The 27,406-nt window shown below is 38.8% G+C and overlaps 1 protein-coding gene across 4 annotated transcripts in view; it reads left to right on the top strand.

Moving 5' to 3' along the window:
• The first annotated feature begins 13,504 nt into the window (after window positions 1–13,504).
• FNDC3A (fibronectin type III domain containing 3A) overlaps window positions 13,505–27,406 on the top strand; it is a 162,240-nt gene continuing 148,338 nt past the window's right edge. Inside the window, exon 1 of one of the 4 annotated variants that reach the window (XM_067713874.1) lies at window positions 13,505–13,658. The gene's annotated coding sequence lies outside the window, so the exon portion shown is untranslated. Of the gene's footprint in view, window positions 13,727–14,252; window positions 14,528–14,962; window positions 15,238–27,406 lie in introns of those variants that run through there. The other 3 variants (XM_067713876.1, XM_067713873.1, XM_067713875.1) reach the window with 3 other exon arrangements.

The raw sequence follows: 27,406 nt of genomic DNA on the forward strand, positions 1-27,406 counted from the left end.
GTGTTTCCCACTTAGAGAAGTTCCTTTACCATTTGTTGTAGAGGTAGTTTGGTGGTGCTGAATTCTCTTAGCTTTTGCTTGTCTGTAAAGCTTTTGATTTCTCCATCAAATCTGAATGAGACCCTTGCCGGGTAGAGTAATCTTGGTTGTAGGTTCTTCCCTTTCGTCACTTTAAGTATATCATGCCACTCCCTTCTGGCTTGTAGAGTTTCTGCTGAGAAATCAGCTGTTAACCTTATGGGAGTTCCCTTGTATGTTATTTGTCATTTTTCCCTTGCTGCTTTCAATATTTTTTCTTTGCCTTTAATTTTTGCCAATTTGATTACTATGTGTCTCAGCGTGTTTCTCCTTGGGTTTATCCTGTATGGGACTCACTGTGCTTCCTGGACTTGGGTGTCTATTTCCTTTCCCATGTTAGGGAAGTTTTCAACCTTAATCTCTTCAAATATTTTCTCGTGTTCTTTCTCTCTGTCTTCTCCTTCTGGGACCCCTATAATGCAAATGTTGTTGCGTTTAATGTTATCCCAGAGGTCTCTTCGGCTGTCTTCATTTCTTTTCATTCTTTTTTCTTTATTCTGTTCCACAGCACTGAATTCCACCATTCTTCCAGGTCACTTATCAGTTCTTCTGCCTCAGTTATTCTGCTGTTGATTTATTCTAGTGTAGTTTTCCTTTCGGTTATTGTATTTTTCATCTCTGTTTGTTTGTTCTTTAATTCTTCTAGGTCTTTGTTAAACATTTCTTGCATCTTCTCGATCTTTGCCTCTATTCTTTTTCCAAGGTCCTGGATCATCTTCACTATCATTATTCTGAATTCTTTTTCTGGGAGGTTGCCTATCTTCACTTCATGTAGTTGTTTTTCTGGGGTTTTATTTTGTTCCTTCTTCTGGTACATAGCCCTCTGCCTTTTCATCTTGTCTATCTTTCTGTGAATGTGGTTTTTGTTCTACAGGCTGCAGGATTGTAGTTCTTCTTGCTTCTGCTGTCTGCCCTTTCCATCATGTTTTCTAGTGTGGTCATATTCAAACATTTATTTACATGTCAAAAAGTACATTATTTTTGATAACTCACTTTTCTTTTACTAATGCATTATATAGCAGTTATGATGTACTGATTGCTTAAAAATTGTATGTATTGTTGTTATATTATCTATATATTTTATTTCATGAAGTAAAGAAGGCATTACAAAATACAAATTACAAAAAGATGTATCTGGTTCCAATATGGTTAGGAACCACTTGATCCAGTCCAAAATTTTCACAGACCTTCACTAAAAGAGCTATTAAAGTACATGCTTCATTCCACATGAAGAAAAGTGAACCTAGAGGGAAAGTGTAGGATAAGAGAAACAACAAGGAGAATAGAAATAGCTAAAAATATGTTAGTAAATATGAATAACTGAGTATAAATTAATATATAAATATATTTTTATGTTCAATTAAGAAATATATTAAAACTTCAGAAGTAACGAATACAGTAACAAAACGGGAGCATTGAGAAAGCAGGGGAGTTATATATACTAAAGAGTGAAGTATGCCAAAATTGGAATTGTGCTCAGCAAGAGGATAGAAATAGAAATAAGTAAATAAGCCCATTAAAAGAACAGAAAAATAATCTGTAATTTCCAAGCCAGCAGAGCAAATTATGGGGCACATGGAAAACTTTGTTTTACCCATTAGAGAGCAGAAAGGAGGGAGAAAGCAAAGAAAAATATGATAAAAAGAAAATACAACTAAGAGTGTAGAAATATGTCTAAATAGATGAGTAATCACAATAAATATAAATAGATTATACTCACCTATAAAATGGTAGAGATAATCAGAATGTATAGAAGATACAGCCTCTGGATTCTTATACGAGACACATGTGAAATATAACTTCACAGAAAGATAAAGGGACAGAAAAATGATATATGCTAAATCAGAGAAATAGAAAAACATTTGATAGCAAAAATAAAATGAGCCAAAATAGAATTTAAGGCAAAAGGTATTAATAATATAAAGAGAGATATTGAATAATAAGAAGAAAGAATGATCCACCAAGAAAATGTAGCAATCTTCAACATATATGTCCATAAAAGCATAGCTCCAAAATATATAAAGCAATATCTTACTAAATTATTAGGAGACATGGACAAACTGACAATCTCCATGGGAGATTTTTAACTGAGAGCTGAAACTCAAAATGACTAATAAGAATATTCAAGAGTTGAACAACGAAACTAACAAGTTTGAGCCAGTTGATATGAATAGACTTTTGCATCAAATAGAAAATATACATTCTTTTCAAATGCACTTTTTTTTTTTAATGACCACATATTACATCACCAAAGAGAGTTCAACAACTTCAAAGAACAGCTAATGTATAAAACATGTTCTCTGCCCAGGGTAAAAAAGATTAGAATTCCAGAATAAAATGTTTGGAAAGAACTAAAAAGTACTCCTGAATAACTCTGTGGATCATAGAGAAAATCATAATAGAAATTAAAACACTTGTAGAACTGAATGGCTATGAATGCACTACACAAAAGGTCCTCAGGAAGTACTTGTTGAAAGAGTAAACTAGCATCCAAAGTTTTTGACTCCCAGGCTGCTGGCTTTCAGGTGTCATTATGAAAAATACAAAATGAAGTATTTGAAAAACAATAGGTAAAAATAAAGCACCAGGTAAACTCTAAATAAAGATAACAGTTTTCAAACTGTCAGGCTAAGACTTCTAAAGATACTAGGGTATCTAATAGAAAAAATGTTTCTAGGATCTCACTATAAATGGTATGGTCCCTACCACCTATGTGATACATAGACCAGGAAGAAGTCTGGTTTATAAAAGAAGCAAACAAACAAAAATTCCAAGGGTAAAATAACAAGTGAGCCATCATTAAGAATGCCAGCATTCACTAGCTTACCTAACTGATGGAAAACCAGAACTTTTTGTCATATACAGAGTCCCAAACCTATCAGCTATGAATTTAATAAGCTTAAACAAGTCTTCAATAAAGCACAAGTTGATAGAGAAATATTTCTTATTTTGCTGTATCTATTTCAATTATTCTCTTTCTAAAGAGGAAAAAAGAAATTACTTGAAGGAGTAAAATTAACTGGAAATCCAATCAAATGTTTTATATATGAACAACAAATATTTCATCCTCTTGAAAAGAAACAATTTTTAACACCAAGTTTCATTTATAGGTCTTTGTCTACATCTTTTTGCGTACTGTTCGATGGAAAATTACTGCAATAATCCTTACAAATCTAGTCTAGAAAATTTTCACCTACAGCATACAAAGGTCATCATTAAGAATAGTTTAAGCAGGCATTTAAAGGTTAATGGAAGCAGTTCTTTTCTTTGAGTTACCTTTGCATTGTAGAGACAAACTGTATGAAAAAAGATAACAAATACTGTCTTCCATTATATAAATACTCAGGTTTTTTTTTTAATTCTTTACTCTTCTTATAGACAAAATGTTTGCTTCCATATAATCAGGCCATTAATGGAAAAAAGTCATTGGATTTGCCTTTCTTCACACCAGGTGGGTTGCTTTTTTAAATCCCCTTTTCCCAAATAAGGTACTGGATTTTGAAAGAAAGATACTAATTTGAAATCCTCTGATATTCCATAGAGTTAAAGCTCTGTTATAATAGACAATCTACATTCAAAGCACAGGCAGTCCCTAAGTTGCAAGTGAGTTTTATTCCAAAAGTTAATTTGAAAGTCTGCTGTTTAGAACTTGCAAAGGCATTTTGCCATGGAAACCAAGTTATAAATGACAGTTGAATTTGCAGGCTAGCCCACAAAACTCTATCTAACCTATAATGTGTCTGAATCCAATTGCTTCAAGAAGAGGTTTGTAACAGAACATAATAGTCCACTGACAGGCTGATAGGTGGCCCACTTTATTGGTATTTCTCAATTTAGGGTTGTTGACCTGTCATTTTAATATTTTTTCATTTTATCCTCTAAAAATGTATTAGTCAAATAATAATACCTTTCTATAAAAAGTACTTAACACTTCTCATAGCCATGTAGATTAATTTAGGACTTTAATTTATCTTACAGCAAAGGATAAATAAGTATCAATATTCTTTTATTTTCCCTCTGATAAAAACCGCAGTTTCTTTCTCTAAAAGCTTTTTTTTTTTTTTTTGCTTGATGTTTGTTTTCTGCTAACCCTGAAATTCATGCAAAGTTAAAATTCCTTTTCTAATCACTTGTTTTGATGGTTAATCCATAAAGGTTTTTCTCTTGTTTTGTTTTTATTTGTTGGTTATTTTAAAAGCCTTCGATAACAACAGTGGCTTGGCAGATATCAGTGATGAAGTCCATTAATCAACAATACCACATAGCTTTTCACTTTTGCCATTTCACTTCTCTGACCCCTGATTAAAAATATATGGTTTCTAAATTCCTCATGTGCCACCCAAGGTCCTTCTTAATCTGGCCCCAACCTACTTTCTCTGCTCAGTGTGATAGCTTCCATCACAAACTTTTACACAGGTTTATTTTTTACCCCCAGGCACACTTGGATTTTTCCAATCTCATGCTTTTGTTAGCTATCAGTCCCATTAAAGTCCCGTCTTCTGACCATTCTATTTGAAGCCTATTCTTCAAGATTCACTTCAAATTTCACCCCTTCTGAGCTAACATGGAATAATGGAAAGGATGCGTTAGAGTTACACAGACCTACATATGAATTCCAGGTCTGCTACCTTCTTAGCTGTATGTATGTGAACATATGTTTAGCTTCTCGGAACCAATGTTTCTCATCTATAGAATGAGAACTAATAGTACTTTGATCACGATGTTGAAGATTAAATCCAAAAATTTAATTTAAAAACACGATGCCTGTGTTTGATCAACCCATAGTAAGTGATTGGTTGCCTTTTTGAACCCCAGGAGCAAATTTTATCAGAGCTGTTCATTTCAAATGTTATATTTCTGAATTTTTTCTGCATGAGTAAGTACTATCTCCTTAACCAGATATTTTAAGTCTACCTGGTTGAAATCTACCAGTCAAAGTCCAGGCAGGAAATCAGAAACCATGCTAGGTATTTCAGACAGAGGGATTGAATTCAAGGAATTAGTCACCTGGGTATTGAAAAACTGAAAAGGCAACAGGGATGCTGAAGGAAATAGCTAACACCTGCTGGGCTGGGCTGGGGCAGGGCAGAGAACTAAATGATAAAACTTCATTGCTTAGAGGAAGAGTCCTCATATAATTAATGCCTAGATCTCTGAGGGAGGTGTTGTATGGCTGGTTTTTATGCTAATAAGGGAGTACCCATTGACTAGTCCTGGTAGCACTGGAGGGATGTGGCACAGCTGGTGCTAAATATGCCAAAAGACATTGAAGCTATTTTGGAGTTGTTATCTTTTGACAGGAATTGCAAATAGAAAGCAAGTCCAGTCTCTCCTTTGCCAGCCTTCCAATTTCTCTTTAATTACCACAGCCTCCATTGGCCGATCCTAAGAGGAAGGCACCTAGTAAATGAGTCTGGGAAATGTAGTTTCCAGACCTAGCCCCAGCATCCCAGAGCAGGACATAAAAGGGTGGGCTTGGAGATGAGAGCAAAATATAATCAGTACAAAAAGTAAATTTGTTAAGGTCAAGGCATTTGTTCTTTGTACAGAACCTTCAATATAAAAGGTATTCTTCTTCTTTTTTTTTTTTGAATATTTATTTATTTGGTTGTGCCAGGTCTTAGTTGCTAAAAGATATTCTTCTTGATTGGTTCTCTCCTTTATGATGGACCTCTCTCTGAAGCATATTTGGATTATCAATTTAAATTAGATTCTTACAAGAAAGGAGTTGCTCTTATTCAATGTTGAGTAAGATGCCTAGTGTAATATCAATGTTCAATAGAGACTGTTTTTAAGAAAACTAATATAGTAAATCATTTCATTAACATCAAAGTCTCTCATCAGAAGTACTTAATTGTTTTTGTAGCTGGGGTCACAGCTTGAGTTAAACTGTTGTTTGGTCTAGGATTTGAGCATGTTTGGGCACATTTACAGAGCAGTAGAGCAGTCTATTTACAGAAGAAGGGGGAAAAAACCTCATCCTAACTGAAGAGAAGTACGAAAAGTTCGCTTCAAGGTCAATTGCCCAGTGTTAAGGAAAAGGCTTAGTAGAACATGTTGTCTATTCCATGCACTCATGCCTGAGTCCTAGAGCTACAAATAAATTATATAATTATATGCTTTGCTACGATGTACATGGGGGTTTTGGAGCTGAAGATGAGAGCAGCAGGAGATGGTGCCCATGGAAAACTGTATCTTGGTACAGACATGACTGCCCTTCAAGTTAGGCGTTGGTAGTTTTGGCACAGATAGAAATGCAGAGGGAGAGTTTTGTTGGCTTTGGAAACAACAGGAGAAAATACCTCAGTACACCAGAGGAGGGGAGGAGGAATATGGTAAATGTCATCAAGTTTCTCAGAGGACTAATTCTTGGAGTGTACCTGTGCAAATCCTTGGGGATTCTTAGAATCATCTGAAAGAATTTGAGTGTGGATGGGGGAAGAGTGTGAGACTACTCTGTGAGTTCTACCACAACCCTATTTTTACTCTTAGTCTGATGTAACTTGGGAAAATGGGCTACATTTGAATTCCAATGTTTTAAGTCAGTAGTTTCTCTAATTTTAAGTTGAGTATTTATGTGGTAAAGTCATCTTTCATTATTTTTAAAATGAGTCTCTATTTTAGTAATGGTAATTACTACTACTAATTAATTTTAGCTTTTGTCTTTTCAATAGGATGGTACTGGGTTTCTATCTTATAAGTACACTGTAAAGGGAAAATAAGATCAAAGTTCAGTTGTGCCTTGATTTTTTAAAATTTTATACATAAATATTGGAAATTAGAAATAAAATTAGTATCTTATTTACCTCATTAAAAGTATTCAATTTAGGGCTTCCCTGGTGGCGCAGTGGTTGAGAGTCCGCCTGCCGATGAAGGGGTCACGGGTTCATGCCCCGGTCCGGGAAGATCCCACAAGCCGCGGAGCGGCTGGGCCTGTGAGCCATGGCCGCTGAGGCTGCGCGTCCGGAGCCTGTGCTACGCAATGGGAGAGGCCACAACAGTGAGAGGCCCACATACCGCAAAAAAAAAAAAAAAAAAGAAAAGTATTCAATTTATAAACAATTTCCCTAGTTTTTCTCATTACTATACCTCATTGTCCTTATTTAAAAGATGCCTGTTTCTTTGGATGTGTAAAAATTAAAGGCAATTTATTGTATGAAGATACTTGCTCTACTTGCCATGAATAGTCGATTTGCCTGGTAGTTTTAAAATGCAGTTTGGTTTAAATATTTACTTCTGAAATTTGTGGAAGAACTTTAAGTTTGGTGACAATTGCATTTAGATTTTCTGAATTTTCATTTCCTAACTCATTTAAATTTTGTTTTTATTTTTTCTAGATTAAAATCCCATTGTTATCTTGATAAAGTATTGCTCTGGTTTTGAAGTTTGATTTTTTGGGAAAAAAAAAAAGGCAGGTAGTTTGGAGATAGTTTTTTCAAATCCCAAGTCATCTTTGGCCTCATTGTCATTATAGATGCCTATCTCCTTCTTCTGTCTTTAAAATGGACTCATATGTCATCTGGTTATGCTGGATAATGATCGTGGTGTGTTCAACCCCAGGGCTGCTATCAGTGCCTCCTAAAGCTGTGCAAAACATCAAAGAGCTGTTGACAGTCTAAAAGACAGATATAGAAACCTTATTTTTTCAACCTAGAGAAAATCCTTGTAATCTGTCTATTATTGTATAGCCCCTTCAGGTCAGGAACCTATTTAATAAGTCCTGGCCAGTAACCAGATAAGACTTTCCCCTCTTTGGAAGTAAGACTGTCTCCAGTAGCACTGCTTTGAAACCGTATCATTAACACTGACAAATTTGGGCTATTAGGATATCATTTTGTGATTAAGGAATTCCTTAGTCTTTCCTAATTGGTTTCTCTATAAAGAAGAAACAACATAAAAGACTTGAACCATGGATGAGCAGTTTTCTTGAACAATTGAGTCAATCCTAGTTTAACTCCATGTCACATAGAGAGAAAAACTATCTTATTTGTGAAAGTTGACCACTGTTTGAGCTGTTCTAAGATGTTCAAAGTATGGCCTATGGACCACCTTCATCAGAAACTCTTGGAGTGCTTATAAAATGCAGATTCCTGAATCCAAACCTTGGTGCGGAGGACACATGGTAGAACCACTATATCTTAAACAAGCACTCCAGGTGTTAAGATTTTTATTCATGCTGAAGTTTAAGAACTACTTTTCTAGGACAGAATTAACTCTTTGTCAAAAATCACTGAATCACTGAATGGATCTCCTTGATTTTTGAAAAGAAAATAAGGCTTCCGAGGCTATTCTGGATAAAAATGAGGGCAGAAAACAAAAAGCAAAATTGCTCTGAGTAATAAATTAACAAGAATTTGGGAATTGTCCCAAGACAGATTTTGGGGGGGGGGGTCCCAGAAATTTAGAAAAATGTGGGGAAGGTTCTTAGTAGAGTGAGGATCCAAAGCAACACGGTGGCGGGGTGGGGTCTGAGGAGAATGATGTCCAGTGACAAATTTCCTGTGGTGGGAATGGCCAACGTTCAATGTCAAGTTGCTTTTTTTTTTTTTTTGCGGTACGCAGGCCTCTCACTGTTGTGGCCTCTCCCGCTGCGGAGCACAGGCTCCGGACGCGCAGGCTCAGCGGCCATGGCTCACTGGCCCAGCCGCTCCGCGGCATGTGGGATCCTCCCGGACCGGGGCACGAACCCGCGTCCCCTGCATCGGCAGGCGGACTCTCAACCACTGCGCCACCAGGGAAGCCCCAAGTTGCTTTTTATTTTATTCCTTGTTTGCTTTTAGGGAAGCAGCTGTTTCATCCATGGAGCAAAGCATGGCTGGGAAAACATGATGAGGGATGGAGATTGCAACAGGATAAAGAATTTGGAGCAAAAGTTAACTCTGGCCAAGTCCCCTACTGAGTATCTTTGGAAATATTGAGGAAGGTTCTGAACTTTCCCAACCTCACCGGGTCACATTATCCAGGACATCCTAATTATATAGTTATTATTTATTTACTGAGCATCAGGCATGTACCAGGCATTTTCAAGCATTACGCCATTTAATCCTGCAAAGTAGGTATTTTATCTTTAGGAATTGAGGCTCAGGAGGATAACATGCCCAAGATCAATCAATCAGTCAGTAGTAGAGCTGAGATTGGAGCCCAGACTTACCTGACTCCAAAGCCTTTCTCTCCTCCCCCACATTATACCACACCCCTCAGAGACAAACAAAAAGCTTCTGGCTGCTTTAACCGGTGTACCTCCAGATCAACTGCTTTCACCTCCTCTCCTCTTCCAGACTTGCACCAGTTCCCCATCCAAAGAGACGAGCAATGGCAGTTAGTGTTCTCTCTGGTTCCGAGTTACGACCCCCCAGGGTTGCTCAGAGGATTCGGCCAGCACAGCCCTCCCACCTCAATCTTCTATCCCAGCTCTCTTCCTCACCAGACTTTTCCCCCAAACTTCCTAAAAGACAAGTCTCCATTGCCCTTTGACTTTTTCATCTCTTTCTTTCTCTTCAACCCATCGTATCTTGTTAAGAGATGTGAAAGGTCTGAGATTTTATGCTCCTTGCAAGCTAATAACTTAGCCTGCTACAGTTTCTTGGATGCTAGCAGAAGACCTGAGTCTGAACTTCCGTGGTGGTGCAATGGTTAAGAATCCGCCTGCCAATGCGGGGGACACGGGCTCTAGTCCTGGTCCAGGAAGATCCCACATACCACGGAGCAACTAAGCCCGTGTACCACAACTACTGAGCCCGTGTGCCACAATTACTGAAGTTCACGCGCCTGGAGTCCATGCTCTGCAACAAGAGAAGCCACCACAATGAGAAGCCCATGCACCGCAACGAAGAGCAGCCCCCGCTCACGGCAACTAGAGAAAGTGCAGCAACGAAGACCCAACGCAGCCAAAAATAAATAAATTTATTATTTTTTTTTTAAAAAGAGGAACTTTCCTCCAAAAAAAAAAAAAAGGAGACCTGAGTTTTCTGGGTCAAAGGACTGTATTACACATGGCACAGCAAGCAGCACCAGCTTCCTGCTCACAGCAGTTTCTTTGCCTCGCGATCTCACCCAGGGCAACATGTAGTAACCCAGGTGATGCTGTGGGTTTGCATCAGAGCTGAGGAACCCCAAGCTTAGGAAATTTCCAATCTTTCACAATGGGCTATAAGCAAACCTGCTTAACTTTCGCTACAGAAGGAGACGTTATCATAATGCATGGTAAACAAGTGTTCCTTCTACTCCAATAGGAAACACTATCTCTGTATTCTGCCTGCTATACAAACATTTGGAAAAGAGTCTAGAGCAAAAGCTGCTGGTGCCTCTGCTTACTATATGTACTGAAATATGTCAGCTCCGTGAAGAATTGTCTCCCAATGTATTCCTATATTTCCTCCCACTAACCATACAAAAGATTCCTCTCTCAAAAGTGATCAGTAATCTCCTAATTGTATGATTCAACAACTTTCTAGAATGCTGAAAGGGACCTCAAAGAACAACAGTCAATCATTTAAGAAATATTTATTGGGCAGCTACTAAATGCCAGGCACTGTGTAAGCAAAAATAGGCTCAGTCCTTCTCCTCATGAAGGGGAGCAATAGACACATACCTAGTATTTACACATACCAAATGTTACAAGCTGTGATAAGTCATAGAGGGAAAGGTACATGGTGGTAGGAGGGCTGACATCAACAAATGGTCTTGAACTTGTCTGGGAAGTCAGAAATGTTTTTCCTTACTCAAGTTAAAAGGGAAAAGAAGGTCACGTGCAGAGAGCCTATGGCTGTTGGGATTACAGCACGTTTGAGAAAATAAAAGGCAGCCAGGAAGCCTTCCACACAGGAAGCCCGGGGAGAGTGGTGTCAGATCAGACTAGAAAAGGCAAGACCTCACATGTTCTGGTAAGCCACCTTAAGAATGCTAGTCTTATCTTAGAGCAATGAGACCCTGTTTAAGGGTTTTATATGAAAAGTGGCATAATCTTATTTGCTTTTAGAAAAACTGTTTTGGCTGCAAAGTGGAGAATAAAGGCTCAGATTGTATGCAGTGAGACCAGATTAGATTGGTGGCAATCGGAAAGAAGTAGGCCAATTTTAAGATTTTGGAGGTGAAATTGCTAGGACTTGGTGCTGCAACAAATATGGTGAATGAGAGGGAGGGAGATGTCAGGGGAGACTACTACTTGTTTGATTTGAACAACTGGGTAGATGAGGGGAAAGGAAAACAAGAGTTTGTGAACTAAGTCGGACTAAACTTTGTAACTTTGAGACTTTAAGTGAACATGTCAGGGAAGCAGTTGGTATCAGATTTGGAATTTAGGGTAAGGGACTGGGACACTAGAGACACATACATGGAAATCATCAGCATATAGATGATAACTAAAGCCATTGGGGTGGATGATGAGGTTTAGGCCAAGAGATTATAATGAAAACAGAAAAGAACATAGACTGAATTGTGAGGTACTCCTATATTTAATAGCTAGGGAGAGGAGAAGGAATCTGCAAGGGAATTAGAGAAGTGGTACCCAGAAATGTAGGGAAAAAGCCAAGAGAGTATAGTGCCAGAGGAAGAACTATTCAAGGAAATAAGTGGTCAAAGTGTTGGGTATTATTCAGAGCTCGAAAAAGATGAGGATTTTAAATAACCCTTATTTTATTGATAAGAAAAATGAAGCACTGAGAAGTGACTTGTTCAAAGTCAATGTAAACGCTTGTCCCTCTCTGGATTCCCAGAGAATTCATACTGGTGCCCATGCTAGGATTATTTATGTGTGTGATTCATTCTCTCCACAGAACATAAATTCCCCAGTCCTCGCTTGACTCAACCTTACAGCATTGTACACTGTTGACTAATCTATGTCTACTTCAGTGACATTCTTGAATTGTCTTAGTCTCCTTCAAAATAACTGTTCTTTCTTGTTGTGCCTATACAGGTAGGGATGCCCAAAATATAATTTTTTAAAAATTCCATTTCTCCCACCTCCACACCCAACCCCAAAGGAATCAAAATTTTGAGGGATGGATTACAAGATTCTGTCTTTTTAAAAAGTTTCCAAGTAGGGGGCTTCCCTGGTGGCGCAGTGGTTGAGAATCTGCCTGCTAATGCAGAGAACACGGGTTCGAACCCTGGTCTAGGAGGATCCCACATGCCGCGGAGCAATTAGGCCCGTGAGCCACAACTACTGAGCCTGCGCACGTCTTGGAGCCTGTGCTCCGCAACAAGAGAAGCCGTGATAGTGAGAGGCCCGCGCACCATGATGAAGAGTGGCCCCCGCTTGCCACAACTAGAGAAAGCCCTCGCACAGAAACAAAGACCCAACACAGCAAAAATTAATTAATAAACTCCTACCCCCAACATCTTCTTTAAAAAAAAAAGTTTCCAAGTAGGAAGCTTTGGAAATTACTAGCGTAGAGTCAGGTTTGGAAACCACTCCCTTAGTCTCAGACCAAACAGAGCTAGGGCAGCAATACAGAAAAGCCACCCAACTCACCCACGCTCTAATAAATCCTCTTTTTTTTTTTTGCGGTATGCGGGCCTCTCACTGTTTTGGCCTCTCCCATTGCGGAGCACAGGCTCCGGACGCGCGGGCTCAGCGGCCATGGCTCACGGGCCCAGCCGCTCCGCGGCATGTGGGATCTTCCCGGACCGGGGCACGAACCCGTGTCCCCTGCATCGGCAGGCGGACTCTCAACCACTGCGCCACCAGGGAAGCCCCAAATTCTCATATTTAAAAACGAAATACAGTTGTGCCTCAGTTATCCAGAGACCAGCTTTCCAGTAATTTTGTCTGGAAGAGGGCCAAATCTGCAAGTTAAGAAAAGGAAACCCCTCTGGCAGAAGAAGAAGTTTTTGAGAGTGAACAACAATGAAAATATCTCAGGATACCACTTGACATACAGTCACTGTCCTATTTACTGATGGGAAGAAAAGAAATCTCTCATTGGCTGACTGTGGATATAAACATCTGATCAATCATCACCTGGAGCCACAGAGAAAAGCAGTCAAGAAAGAAAAGAGTAAAAAATAACCAGTAAAGTAGAAAGGATGAGAGGAAGGATCTGAGCGGATCAAGAGGCAGATGAGGAGATGAGAAGCAGTGACAGATATTAGAAAAGGTGATGAGAACATTCCAAAGAGAAAAAAAGAGATCACCTAAGTAGAGATCCTATATACCTCAGCAATCCCCTGGGACTAGCATATGGCCAAGTATGGCGTTTGATGGCTAGTCATCAACAAAGGATTTCATTAACCATTGTATTCCTTAAGCATGTAGGGAATAAGTACATTTTAAAAGGATTTCTGTAAAAAGGTGGGGAAAAAAGCACTGCTATTTTTTTAAGGCAGCACAATTCATAAGCTGAAATAAAGCCAGAACAAGGAGGCTGGGTACGTCGTCATTGTTTCTGAGGGCACAGTTCCTGGGGTTAGACTCCCCGTCCCAAGGACAACCCCCATCCCAAGTCCTCCCGTGGAAACCGCAAAAGGAAGCAGCCCTGACCGGCCCTCAGGCATTATTGCAGCGCCCCCAGTTGCTGGAGGTTCAAGGAAATCTCGGCCGCGTTCCCTTGTTAAGTCTTCGGGCTGTTGCACTAATTAAGGTAATGGGTTTCCACGCGTTTTGACTGGGGAAGAGACCAAGAAGCTAACTCTCACGTTTCCAACTAAAGTAAATATCTAAATATTTTTGTTTGCTTAAGAGCTCCTGGGGTGTAAGCGTTTGGGGTTGAAACCATCCAAGCCCACTTCGGTTGGCTCCCTATTCCTTGGGGGAGTGTCTTTAAAAGCACCTGCCGGCATTAAGTTTTGTGCTTCCTGAAAAAGGCCGACCCGGTGCGCCTCAGAGGGAGCCTTTTACAATCTGGACTGAGAAGTGTGTGAGTGGCCCCAGGAACGTCACCTGGCTCCTCATTTCCCTAGTATCGCTAGCAGCCTGGCCGCGGCGGCGGCTGCGACGACCCAGGCGTAGCCGGGCCTCAGGAGAGAGCCCGGAGCCCCGGGAGGGCGGTGGGCGCCCCGGGAGCGGCGACGGGGACTCTGACGCCCCGCACCGGCGGCTCCGCGGGCGCCTCGCGCTCCCGGTAAAGACCAGCGGGGCAGCCGGCCAGGGCGCGGGGCGGGGACGCGGGGTCCGGGCCGGCCGGGGGCGCCGTCGGCTGGGCTCGCGCAGCCGCACTCGGCGCGCCGACTCCCGGCTCCTCCTCCCGGCTCCGTAGTAAGCATGGCGGCGGCGGCGTTCGTGGTCCCTCGGGTGAAACAGAAAGCGGGAGCTACGCGGAGAGGGAGCGAAGAGCGGGGCTGAGGCGGCACCGTCACTGCCGGGAAACCACCCCAACAGTCAGTGCGCCGGCGGCCGCTGCGGCCCCGAGAGCTGGCTCTGCCGCTGAAGTGGAGCGAGAACGATCAGGAACCCGAAGAAGAGGCGCCGGGGTAGCCGCCTTCCTCCGCCACAGAGCGGCGTGACTCGAAGGTGAGAGCGCGGGCGCTCCCTTCGGGAAAGGTGGGGGAGACCGAGGCGTCCGGGTCCCGTTCCACCCTCCAGCCCCCGCCCCGGGGCAGGCGCCGGGGAAACCGTTAGGCTGGGTGTGAGGGGCCGGGGCGCTAAGCGGGGTTCGGGCCCGTCGAGGGGCCTGGCCCACCCGGTCTTGTGAGCGCGCGCTGGGCGGAGGGGAGTGGGCCGCGGGCGGGACCCGTCCACTCACGGGGCACCTGCTGGGCCCTAGTCTCGCCGGGAGGCGCTCGGCGGGGCGCGGCCGCGACCCCGCCACCAGCCCGCGGAGGCGGCGCGGCGGCGCGGGCGGCCCTCCCTCCGCACCCCTGGCCCGCGGCCCGCGGTGAGCCGCGCCGCTGACGGCGGCGCTGGGGGGTGGGTTGCGGAGCCCTCCGGAGCGGATCGCCGAGCGGCCGCGGCGCCTTCGGTGTTGGCCGCCGGGCAGCCGCCAAACTTGAATGCTCCTCTGAAGAGAGTTTCCCCCGCTCCTGTTGGGGTTAAAACCTCGAAAACCCGCCCTTGTGTATTTGATCCTGTTTGGCTGGTGCCAGTACCTGGCCGTTCCTCCAGCCGGCGGAGTTAACCACCTGTTCAGTCGGGGGGTGGACTCCGGGCTGCAGTCCTCGCCCTGTTTAACAGCCTGGATCTTTGAACTTCTGACACGGCTGTGAAAGAACGTCATGCGTTAGGTAAAGAAAATGAACACGTAATTTAGCCATAAAATCGGGGACAGGACGGCGGCGGCTTTAATGAATGTAGTCGTTCTTTTATTAAACTGTTAACGTTAAAAGCCTTGGGATAGTTTTCTCTCGGGGGAAGGGGGATAATGGATAGTGAGGTGCTAGGAATCATAAATACGGGATTTTCTTTTGTGAAATTTCATGTAAGTTCCTTTGGACACCTTCGTGTCTGACCATCTATTAACAAAGAATACCAGGCTGACAAGATTTTTTTTTTAACTGTATAATCCTCATGTATGTGTAGACTGTAGGCTCTTAAAACTGAGCGGCATAATTATTTTGCTTTTTCCCGTGGTCTGTGTTTTTAGCTCTTGGAAGCAAAATTGGTGTGTGTTTTTCTGTATTACAAGAATGAAATAACAAAAGTTGAACTGTTACTATAATGTTTTATCACAATGATAGTACCAGCACCAGTGCTAAACATATGCCACCCGGGAGTTGGAGCCATATGTTAGGCAGAAACTAATTGAGTTTTGTGGCTATGATCTTGTATTTGGGTAAATATTTAGTTTTTGTGTATTTGCTAAATCTGTAGTTCTTGCCATCGTGTAAGTTTTTAAATCACCTAAAAATAGTCCAGAGAAATGAGTCCCCTGCCTGTTTGATATTTTCTTGGTTGGTTTGACTTTTCTCAAGTAATGAGATAAAGTGCCCACTGAGACAGATGGTAGACTTAAAACAGTGATAAAAAGGATTTTACACATCTTTGATAACATAGAACCTAAAATTTTGCTTTCAGCTTCTTAGCCCGCTGATAATTGTTGCTATCACCACTTATACCAGTTATTGGGAAGAAGGGATGATGACTTGACAGGAAAAAGATTTTGTTAAGATTTCTATAAATAGTTTTATGTTTAAGAATTTTAGCACTATCACAAATTTTATGAAATTTTCTTCTTTCCCTTCATAGAACACCTCTCAGTTTTCTTGTGTAGGTTAACTGAAAATTTTTTATCTCAAGCTGGCTGCTTTTAACCACCTGTATGCTTCTGAATGAACTCCCCCTCTTTCCGTTTTGTCTGAACCCTCAAAACTCATTGACTGTTCAGGAAAAATAAACTTCTGGTTAACATTGGCTTCAATCAAACATAATTATAAGGGTAATTTGCTTCTCCCAAATTAATCATATGATTCAAAAAAACAGATTTGGTGTCATCTATGTCATCACTTCCCCCTTTGTATGAGTAACTGAAAGCTGATTTATCATGCATTTAGTGATTACGTTTTAATTTTTAAAGTTCTACAGTATAATTTTGAGCATGTTTTATTACTAATTATGAAAAAATTTCTCCCTCTTCTCTGACCAGCCAGGCAGAGGTCAGGATTGAGAGGTTATAAAACCCAGAAAAAAGAGAAGCGATGCATGATTAATAATTTTCATCGTCTTTTGTAGCTTTACTTAGGTAAAGAGCATTTAATTTACAATTTGTTTTAGACTTGTGAGTAATAATTATGTCTGTTGAAAAATATTTGTATTTTTTTAATGTGCATACATCCAAGGCTTGTGCATCTTCTATTTTGCCTATATTTTTAAGATACAATTTGATGAAGTAACCTAAAGGTTTTGTTTTCTTTCTCTTGTTCTTGGTACATTTTTCTATGAAAATGAGTCTAGGTGATATCTTTGAGCATGATGTAGCGATATGCATGTGATTTCTAATTTTATTAGCCAGGTAATCAAAAGGTAAATAATTGGTTTTTTCCCCTAGCAGTCTCTAGCAGACTTCAAATTAATTCACAGTATTGTAAATCCAAAGGTTTAGAATACTGTGCATGCAATTCCATTGAGTCTTTTAGTGCTTCTTTTTATCACATTGCAAAAAGAAAAAGAAAAATGGCCCATATGGATATCAGTGTCGAGCTGCTTGCTAAAAAGAAATTAATGACCAGTAGTGTTGAAAGGCAACTTTTTTTTTTTACCTGTATTGGGAGCTTTTATAATTTTCTTAATATTTTGGTCTCATTTTATTTCAGAGTGTTATGCTGTGGTCTCTTTAACCCTTGATCTTTATCTCTATCCTCCCACTATTGTAGTTTTGCTTATCTTTCACATATACTTTCTAAGTTTGCGTTGTAGCCTATGGTCTTCCATCAAGTTCCTTTGTAGGTGTCTTCCTTTGATATTGCCAATCACTTATCACCCATTACCATTCCTCAGGCTGTTTTTTCTCCAAGGTAGAGAGATGTGCTTGGGAGATGACACGTGCTCAGAGGACGATGAGCTACTATTAGAGCGGGGATACAAAAGCAATAGGATGTGTTTCTTTCCTTCAAGTAGTTTACAGACTAGTTGGGGATACTAGACTAACACACAAGAAATCATTAGCAAAAATATGAGACGGCATTATTAAATTGTGTGGCAAGGACTGTAATTTGAAGGAAAGTGAGGCCATTGAGGGCTAGAATGATCCTGGAAGGCATTTAAAGGAAGTCAGACTTGAAGCTTAGGAAGGATTTAGATATCTAGCAAAAGGAAAGACTTTCCAAAAAAGATTGACAGCCAGAGCTGGAAGTAATAGCAAGGAGACCAGTCTGAGAGTGTATAAGGATAAGTATCAGGAGGAAGAAGGAAAGAAGGTTAAAGTCAAGATTTTGGCTAAGCCCTACAGCATGGTCAAGAGAGTAATAGGCAGGGCTGGACAAGTTTGGCTGTATCATAATGAACCCATCACTGAAAGAATGCTGCATCTACTAAGTTATTTATATTAATAACTTAAGCTTTATGTATGAGGAATAGCTTATATGTTTTATATGTGTGTGTTTATTACAGTTTAGATCAGGAATCAGCAGACTTTTTCTTTAGAGTGCCAGATAATATTTTAGGCCTTGTGGGCCACTTACTGTCTCTGTTGAATATCCTTTTTTGTTTGTTTTTTTACAATCGCAGGATTTGGCCAGCGAGCCTGGTTTGCTGACTCTTGGCTAGTAATTGGCTAGGTAATTGTCCATATAGCACATAATGTGAGCTGTCTTCATCATTTGTTTACATGGTTGTTTTGTGTTTTGTTATGACTATCATTTATGTTTTTTTCCCTATATTATAGTAAGAATTAAGAGAACATGCAGAAATTAGTATTGTAATTGTTCTTTTGTGGCCAGACTTCTAGCAACTGCCTAGACTGAGTCTCAGAACTCGGACATAAAAGAAGAAAAGCCTTTGAGCTAGGCCTTAGAGCAGTGAGAATAGCTACACCATGGAATTTATAATCTTGTATAAGGTTAAGTATATCAATTGCCTATTCAGGTTGTACGTATTTTAAACTTCAACTGGCATTTTAGAAGCCTTGGCTAGGATGCTGGTGGCCTATAAGTGACAACTGGGGAGCAGGCAGTAGGAAACCTTGTTTTTAAAAGTAGTCTAGGTTGAGTTAGTGAAGAGACAAACAGTTGGACATCCCTCAATAACTCCAAGAGTCACTGTGTTATAGAATAGTCTAATAATTGAGATTTACATTGATGAGTTTGAGTCATCAAGAAAAGATTGTATCATGTTTAGATTAAGGCAGAGAAAAAAGACCTAGAAATCTCTTTGAAAATATTTTCATTATGATTATTTAAAGATAAGTTACAGTGATTTAAAGGATAAGTATCAGTTATTTTGAAAATTCATTTACATGAAATATCTCTTTGAAGTTGCTAAATTTATAGGTGTGTATTTCTAAAGCAATTCTATTTCCTTCACATTGTGTTTCATGTACCATTACCAGGTAAATAGTGGTGCCTCAGGTTATGGTTGCATGAATAAATTCGCTAGGGTTACCCTATATATATATATTTTTTAATTTATTTTTGACTGTGTTGGGTCCTCGTTTCTGTGCGAGGGCTTTCTCTAGTTGCGGCAAGTGGGGGCCACTCCTCATCGCGGTGCGTGGGCCTCTCACTATCGCGGCCTCTCTTGTTGCGGAGCACAGGCTCCAGACGCGCAGGCTCAGTAATTGTGGCTCATGGGGCCAGCCGCTCCGCGGCATGTGGGATCTTCCCAGACCAGGGCTCGAACCCGTGTCCCCTGCATTGGCAGGCAGACTCTCAACCACTGCTCCACCAGGGAAGCCCGGGTTACTCTATATTTTGTATTATCAAGAAAGTAAGAGTATAGCATAAGAGCATTCTTTGATTCAACAGGCATTAGTAAATACATTCTGTGTATCAGAGATAGTATTAGGTGCTGGGAAAAGTAAAGATGTATATGACGGAGAACTGTCTGGATAAAATCAGTGGTGTTTCTTTTTTTCCTCTTAAAAACATTAAAAGCAAACAAACCAACAAAACCCCAAAACTTAAGTTAACTGTTGTCCTTTTGCCTATACTAGCATTTTCCATACTTTTTAAATGTATGTACTGTCTTAAGTTTTAAGGCAGTACAGACCTTTTGAACTAAATTTTAGCCTTCATGGATTGCTACCCAATAAAAGTTTGGCTTTTTAAATTTTGCTTTAAGAAGAAATTAACAATTCACTCTCCCACCCCCCCCTTTTGTCAGTACTTGAAACAGCTTCATTATTCCAGCTGTTTCCGTTTCCTAGATAGGAGATAAAGTACCTTGGATCTTAGTTCCAACTTCACCCTTGTTAGCCGTATGATCTCAGATTCGTTTCTTTCAATCTTAGGTTCCCAATTCTTAAAATGGAGAATAATGTCTATCCTGATTTCCCCACAGAAATATTGTGAGCAACCAAAGAGATGTTGGAAACCATGACAATATTAAAGTACCATATGTGTTTACATTAATGCTACTACATTGGAAGCAGTGCAGCCTTTTTTTAGTAAGACCAGAAATCATGAGTTCAAGTTTTATCCTCCAAACTTCTGTAAATATAGTATTCCAAAAAACATTTAGTTTACTCAAAAGTTTTAACTGCCTTCTTGGCAAAGAGAATGCACATTTTAAAAGCTTTCTTTCCATTCTTATTAATCTTTCAGTGTGGTCGGTATCCAGTGCCTCTGTTCTTCTTTGCAAGAGAATACTGATCTTCATTCCAAGGAAATTCAGCTAGTCTTTCCACAGTGGGATAAAAATATGCAGAAGTGAATTCCTTATAGTTTTCTTTTTTTCAAGTAGAAGACTGTTTATCTATAGTAATAAGATCCACTTGAACTCTCATTGGAAACTTGATTGTTTTTTTTTAAATGCCATATAGACTCGCCAGATATGTGGTGGTACTCTCATTTTACAGATGAAACTATTACTTCTGATTGACTTCCATCTCTCTTCCTCCCTCACTTCTTGAGATTGCTTATGTGCTAATTGTTAGAAAGACAGAGTAAGTATGATGTGTACTTTGACATAAACCTTAGTGTAAAGGTTATCTAAATTTGATAAATTAGGTTGTGTTAATCAGCCTCTATCAGAAGTGTCTGAAAGTTACTGTTTTCTGTTTTCCTTCTTCAGAATCCACATTTTAATATATTTTTGAACAATAATTTAAACAATTTAAGTGATTTCTTAGTGAAATCCAATTCCCCAGTAAGGAGAAAAAAAATCTTCCTACTTCTCTGGGGGTTCTAAACAGATGTTTAAGTACATTTTAAAGCACAGTTAAGACTTTTCTTTAAAAAGTAATTATATGCTTTCTTTTGCAGAAATAGATGTCATATACAACAACTATGTACTTATGTTGAGATCTAGCTTGAAGGAGTAGTCATTTCATTTACTTCAAAATCAGTTTCTCTTAAGATTGGCTTAAATAAAAATAAAAGTGAAAACATAGTTTATAATTTCTGATTTCATTATGTTTACATTTTCTAGATTCTTTTGGTTTGCTTGTAACAGCCATTCTTTTTTGTTTTCCAAAGATGTTTTATTTTATTTTTTTTAACTTTTATTTTATATTGGAGTATAGTTGATTAACAATGTTGTATTAATTTCAGGTGTACAGCACAGTGATTCAGTTATACATATACATGTATCTACTCTTTTTCAAATTCTTTTCCCATTTGGGTTATTACAGAGTATTGAGCAGAGTTCCCTGTGCTATACATTGGTCCTTGTTGGTTATCTGTTTTAAATACAGCAGTGTGTACATGTCAATCCCAAACTCCCAGTCTATCCCTCCCCCTGCCCTTCCCCCCGTGGTAACCCTAAGTTCATTCTCTAAGACTGTGAGTCTTTTTCCTGACAGCCATTCTCAGTTACAGTTTCATTCTTAAGACTTGATTTTTTTCTATGTAGTATTTTCATTTGCAGTATATACTTTTTCCTTACATTTTAGTTAATGAAATATACTTTTGTTTCTTCCATGTTAGGACTAGCTATTTCCAATACTTCAGATTAGTAGATAAATCATTATTCCTCAAATGCCATAGTATGCTAGCAATTTTATTTTTTTGTCGATTGCTTGAACCTGACCAAAACTGGTCTAATGTGTGTGATAGAGGAGACTGGATAAAATGTACAGGCAACTGTTCCTCTAGTTCATCTTCAGGCTGCCTCCAGACTAATATTTTAAAAATATGAATTTATTCAAATCATCGCTCAGTTTTAGAAGTTAAAACCACACTACAGTTCCTGCTGCATCAATTATAATATCTTCTATCTCTATTTTAGAGTTTATACTCTGTTGGTATCCTGTGACTATATCTATTTCCCACCACTTCCCAATTTTGTCGTACAAAGAGCATGTTTTACATGAGGCAGATAAAGGTTTGTTTGTTGGCTTCTTCCCTTACTGGCTGTATATAAACTTGAGCACATTGCTTTTACCTCAAGGAGCCTTACTTTCTTCACTTTAAAGAGGGGTAATATAGGATCTATCTCCTAGAATTAGCTGCTATAGGAATTAAAAGAAAGAGCCCATTTAACATGGCAAGTAAAATACTTGCCATAGGATATTTATATGTAGAACTTTGAAAGACATTTCTAATCATTGTTACCCAGGTATCTAAATTCTTCCTTTCACCATTCATTTATTTATTCATCTATCATTTGTTAAAAACCTTAAATGTCGTAGATACTTAGAATATGAATGTCACAAAAATGAATGTCATATTCCTTTTCCTCTAGCAATTCACACAGTACGATGAGAGATAAAGACATGTAAACAAATACATAGTTTAAAATAATTAAAAGTAAATAAAATACCTCTTGTCTTTCATCCCTTGTGTGAATCCTTCCTATAGTTTAGTACTGAACTGCCATAGGTTTCCATAATATGCTCATAATATGACTGTGTATATAACATACTGTAGCATATATATGTTTTTACTTGCCTGTCTCATCTATTAGACTGTGAACTCCTCGATTTTGAGCAATACTTCTCGGGTCGGCAGGGGTTTTCTTTTGGGTTTTTTTTGTTTTGTTTTTTTTCTGTAAAGGAGCAGATAGCAAATATTTTAAGCTTTGTGGCCATATGGACTCTGTTGCAACTACTTAACTGTGGTGTAGGAGCATAAAAATAACCATAGATAATTATAAACATTGGGTATAACTGTGTTCCCATAAAACTTTATTTATAAAAGCAGGCAGGAGGCCAGATTCAGTGCACAGGTCTTAGTTTGCTGACTCCTGCAATGCCGCATACCTTACGGCTGGCAGATATGAGGCACTCAGTAAATGATAATAATTAACATATATTAAATGATTTCTATGTTCTGTGTACTATTCTAAACAACTTTTCATGTATGAGTTTACTTAATCCTTAAAACAACTCTCTGAGGTAGCTATTATTGTCATCATTTTAAAGATTAGGAAACTGGAGCACAGAGAAGTTAAATAACACACCTAAAATCATACAACTAGTTAGTGAAAGATTTGGGATTTGAACGTAGGCTTTCTGACTCCAGAGCCTGGCTTTGAGTTATTAAATCATACCAGTTCTGATACGTTGAATTCCAGGAGTATAATATTGATTCAGCATTAGGAAGCATATTAATGTAATTCACTATACTAATAGGTTAAAGGGGGAAAACTGTATGTTTATATCTCTTTGGTGCTAAAAACAAAAATCATTTTCTAAAATTCAGTTATCCCTGACAACTATTCATCAACAAGAAATAATCTTATAAAGGGTCTCTACCAGAAACCTGTATTAAATGTCATAATGAAATGTTAGAAGTACTTTCATTAAAAGATAGGAACGTTGGTCAAAGTCTTAGCCAGTGTGTTAAGAAACAAGAAAAATAATTAACCTCGAAATAATGGGGATTGGGAGTGAGGTGGAATATATCACTGTTACTAGTTGCAGTTGATATGATTATCTACTTAGACAAGACAGGCAACAGAAAATGATTTGAGTCAAAAAGAGATTTCAGTAAACCCACTGGCTATGAGATAAATTTAGAAGATTCATTAGCTTTCTTATACACTAGCAATAACCAACTATGAAAAACAGTAAGAAAAGTAGAAGCCTAAATTATAAAATACCTGAGAAATTTTAAAAATATGCAGCACCATCTGAAGAAAACTACAAGAAATCTGAATGAATGGAGGAATAGTATATTCCTGAATGTGAGAACTTAATACTATAAAATTGGCAGTTCTCACCAAATTAATACAGTCAGTGTAATCCTAATTAGAAATCCAACAGGATTTTTAAAATGAAATTTGACAAACTGATGTTTCAAGTTTTGAGAAGGAAAAATGCAAAAGAATGGCCAGATAAATTTCAAAAAGAAGCATAACAAAGGGGAACTTACCCATCAAAGATTAAAACATACTGTACAATTATAATTATTAAACTAATAAGAATTTGGAGTAGGAATGAGCATGTTGATCAAAGGAACAGAATAAGGAATTCAGGAGGAGCACCATGGTTACAGAAGAATTTATTGTATGATTAACAAGTGAGTAATGGAAGAGCTAGTCTATAAGTGATGGGGGACAATTGGCTGTCCAGTTGAGGTAAGGATAATTAGGTACTCACTTTGTGGCACTCTCAAAACTAAGTTCCAGTTGGACTAAATATAAGTAAAACAATAAAATGGCAAAAATTTTGGAAGAAGTGAATGTAAAAAAAGTGTCAGTGTAGTGATAGCCTTTTCAAATAAGACGTCAAACTTAGATGCCATTTAAAAAGGCAAGCAATAGATTGGGATAAAATATTTGACATATAGTAGACAAAGTTAATATTCAGAGTATATAAGGTGTGCCTACAAATTAACCAAGTCAACCTGGTAGAAAATGAGAAAGAATGTACAGAAATTCATAGAAGTAGAAATATAGCCTATAAAGTTTTGAAGAGATGCTCAAACACACCAGTAGTAAGAGATTGAAAACATCAAGATACGATTTTTTTTTTAATCTTTGCTAATAAAATTGGCAAAAATTGGAAAACCTTAGTAGGTGTCAAATTGGAAAGTAGGCACTCATAAACTATTGAACGGAGTATAAACAGCTTCATCTTTTTAGGGTAAAAGTTTAGCTGTATCTGTCAAAAATTTTTTTAATTAATTTATTTATTTTTGGCTGCATTGGGTCTTTGCGGCTGCGCACGGGCTTTCTCTAGTTGCTGAGAGCGGGGGCTACTCTTGGTTGCAGTGCGTGGGCTTCTCATTGCGGTGGCTTCTCTTGTTGCAGAGCACCTCTAGGCGCGTGGGCTTCAGTAGCTGTGGCTCGCGGGCTCTAGAGCACAGGCTCAGTAGTTGTGGCACATGTCCTTAGTTGCTCTGTGGCATGTGGGATCTTCCTGGACCAGGAATCGAACCCATGTCCCCTGCATTGGCAGGCGGATTCTTAACCACTGTGCTACCAGAGAAGTCCCTGTTTCTGTCAATTTTGAAAATGCATACTTCTAAGCCAGAAGTTTCATTTCTGTGTATCTATAATACAGAAATACTATCATAGGGTCATAGAGAATATTACATGATTGTTCCTTGTGGAGGGAGAAATATATGAAGAAAAATGAAAGCATTTTGTGTTCATCATTAGAATAAATTATAGTATGCCCTCATAGTAGAATATTAGACAGCCATGAAAAAGAATGAAGTAGCTACAGATGTACTTCTTTAGGAAACTCTTAAGATATTTTACATGAAAAAACAAGACACTGACCAGTACACGCAATTTTATTTAAACCACTCCCCTAAACCTCATACGTACATAAGTGCAGAGCAAATGTCTGAAAGGGTACATTCCACAGTGGTTGCTCTGGAAATGGGAGTTGGAATGGGGCAGGAGTTAAAAATAATGTCTGTACATATGTTTTTAAGTGTAAAACATGCAACTTTCGTGATGTAACAAACAATAAAAGAAAAGATGGTTTGGATTTGGTGATTGTGACTAGTCCTTGTTAGAACCATACCTTCTAGTTGGCCGGCCTTGATTTATGTCTGTTTCCCTGTGTGATTTTTAACAGCATATCCTTTCACTCAAAACCTTCCCAGTTAGTGTCTGAAATCATTGGTGCTTTTAAAGAGAGCAATTTCAGTTTAGTGTTGGGTCTGAAGCTGTGTTACAGCATGTTAAAGAAGTGAGAATTGTAGGCTAGTGATTCTCGACCTTTATATAACCATATCTGCCAACCAGGACAATTTTAGTATACTTTATTTTATGAATTTCTATTATAAAAGCAATTTTCTTTTCCAAATATAAAATTGTAATTTTGATTATAGTTGTTTTCAAGTCTCATATGCCTGGATATTTTGATCTCCCCTTTTAATATTAGAACCTAATATTTTAGGAAAGTTGGTAGTAAATTTCAGGAGAGATGTTAGCTTAAACTGAAGACAAAGTAAAGAAAAGGAAGATTTTTTAAAGATAATATGAGGAAAGATGAGCATATTTAGGCAATAATTTTTAGCTCAGCCATAGTTGTAGATTTATAAACAAAGAATATGGTTATCTCAGAAAGGACAACATTAAAATACTGGGTTCTACAGACAGATCTTACTTCTCATGGAAAATACAGAAATATTTCTTGATTTTCTTATTACATCTTATGATAAAATTCTCTATTGGGGAGAAACTAATGAAGGAAACATGTTAAATATGGTGAAGTTAGTAATACAGCTTTTACAGAGGAATTCAAACCTTTTGGTTGTAAACCTAGATGCTAAGGTGTTACTTTGTTCAGAAAATATTCAGAGGCTGCTGTTTTTTGGTCTTAAACCCAAAGTGATTCTGATAGACATAACCAAGAATCTGAAACTCTGAAAAAGCAAAGTGAATAATCTAAATATATAAGCTAGTATTTTACAAAAGGGCAATAAATATTTGTAGATGAAAAAAGAATTGCCCCAGATGTAATTACGTTGTGCTCTAAAGGTAACCCAAGTGCTCTGAAAATAGCACTAGACAGCTAGGAGCTGTAAGATGGGATTTAAGAAGTACAGTTGTCACTCAGCATCTGCAGAGGATTGGTTCCAGGACCCCCGCAGATGCTCAGGTCTCTTATATTAAATGATGTAGTACAATAGAGTCGAATATCTGCACGATCCGCACCTACAGATACGGAGGGCTGACTGTACTTAAAAAAAAAAAAAAAACTATTGGTCTTATTTATGTGCACATTATCTGTCTTTTAACAGATTGGGGTTGATTTCTTGGAAGAATTCCTGCTCTCTTTTCTCATAGTTTCCTGAGTGGAATTATCTTTGTGATGTCTTTTTCATCAAGATTGTGTTTGAAGTCTTATTTTAATCAGGTTTCCATGTTAGTATTAAGGTGTGATTTCTTAGTGGGGGGGCTGGAGCTGTATCTTCTGACTGCTTATTAAATTAAGTTATATTTATTATATCTGACTAAGGAGAATAATGGCAATGGCCCTCAAACTCCCAACCCTTATTTTACACCTCTGTTCAATTAAGAGGGTTAAAAGACTGAGGCCCACCCATCCTACCCACTTTCACCTTTCCTTTCCAGTGAACAAGGAATTGGAGAAGAGTAAGATAAATAAGTTATAGTCAATACGTTGCTGACAATCTATATAAATTGCCATTTACGGTTTAAGAAAATGAGTATATATATTTGATTTTATTAGATTAAACCATATGAAATTGTTATTTTAATGTTTCTGACCTTAAGTGGCAATTTCATGTGGTTCACCCTATTATATTACAGAACCATGCCCTATAATCATTGTTCTCTATATAAAAATATATTGTTGCACTTAAAAAATATGTTGTGGCTTCCCTGGTGGCGCAGTGGTTGAGAGTCCACCTGCCGATGCAGGGGACACATGTTCGT

Source organism: Pseudorca crassidens, chromosome 18, assembly GCF_039906515.1.
Source record: "Pseudorca crassidens isolate mPseCra1 chromosome 18, mPseCra1.hap1, whole genome shotgun sequence".
Taxonomy (NCBI): domain Eukaryota; kingdom Metazoa; phylum Chordata; class Mammalia; order Artiodactyla; family Delphinidae; genus Pseudorca; species Pseudorca crassidens.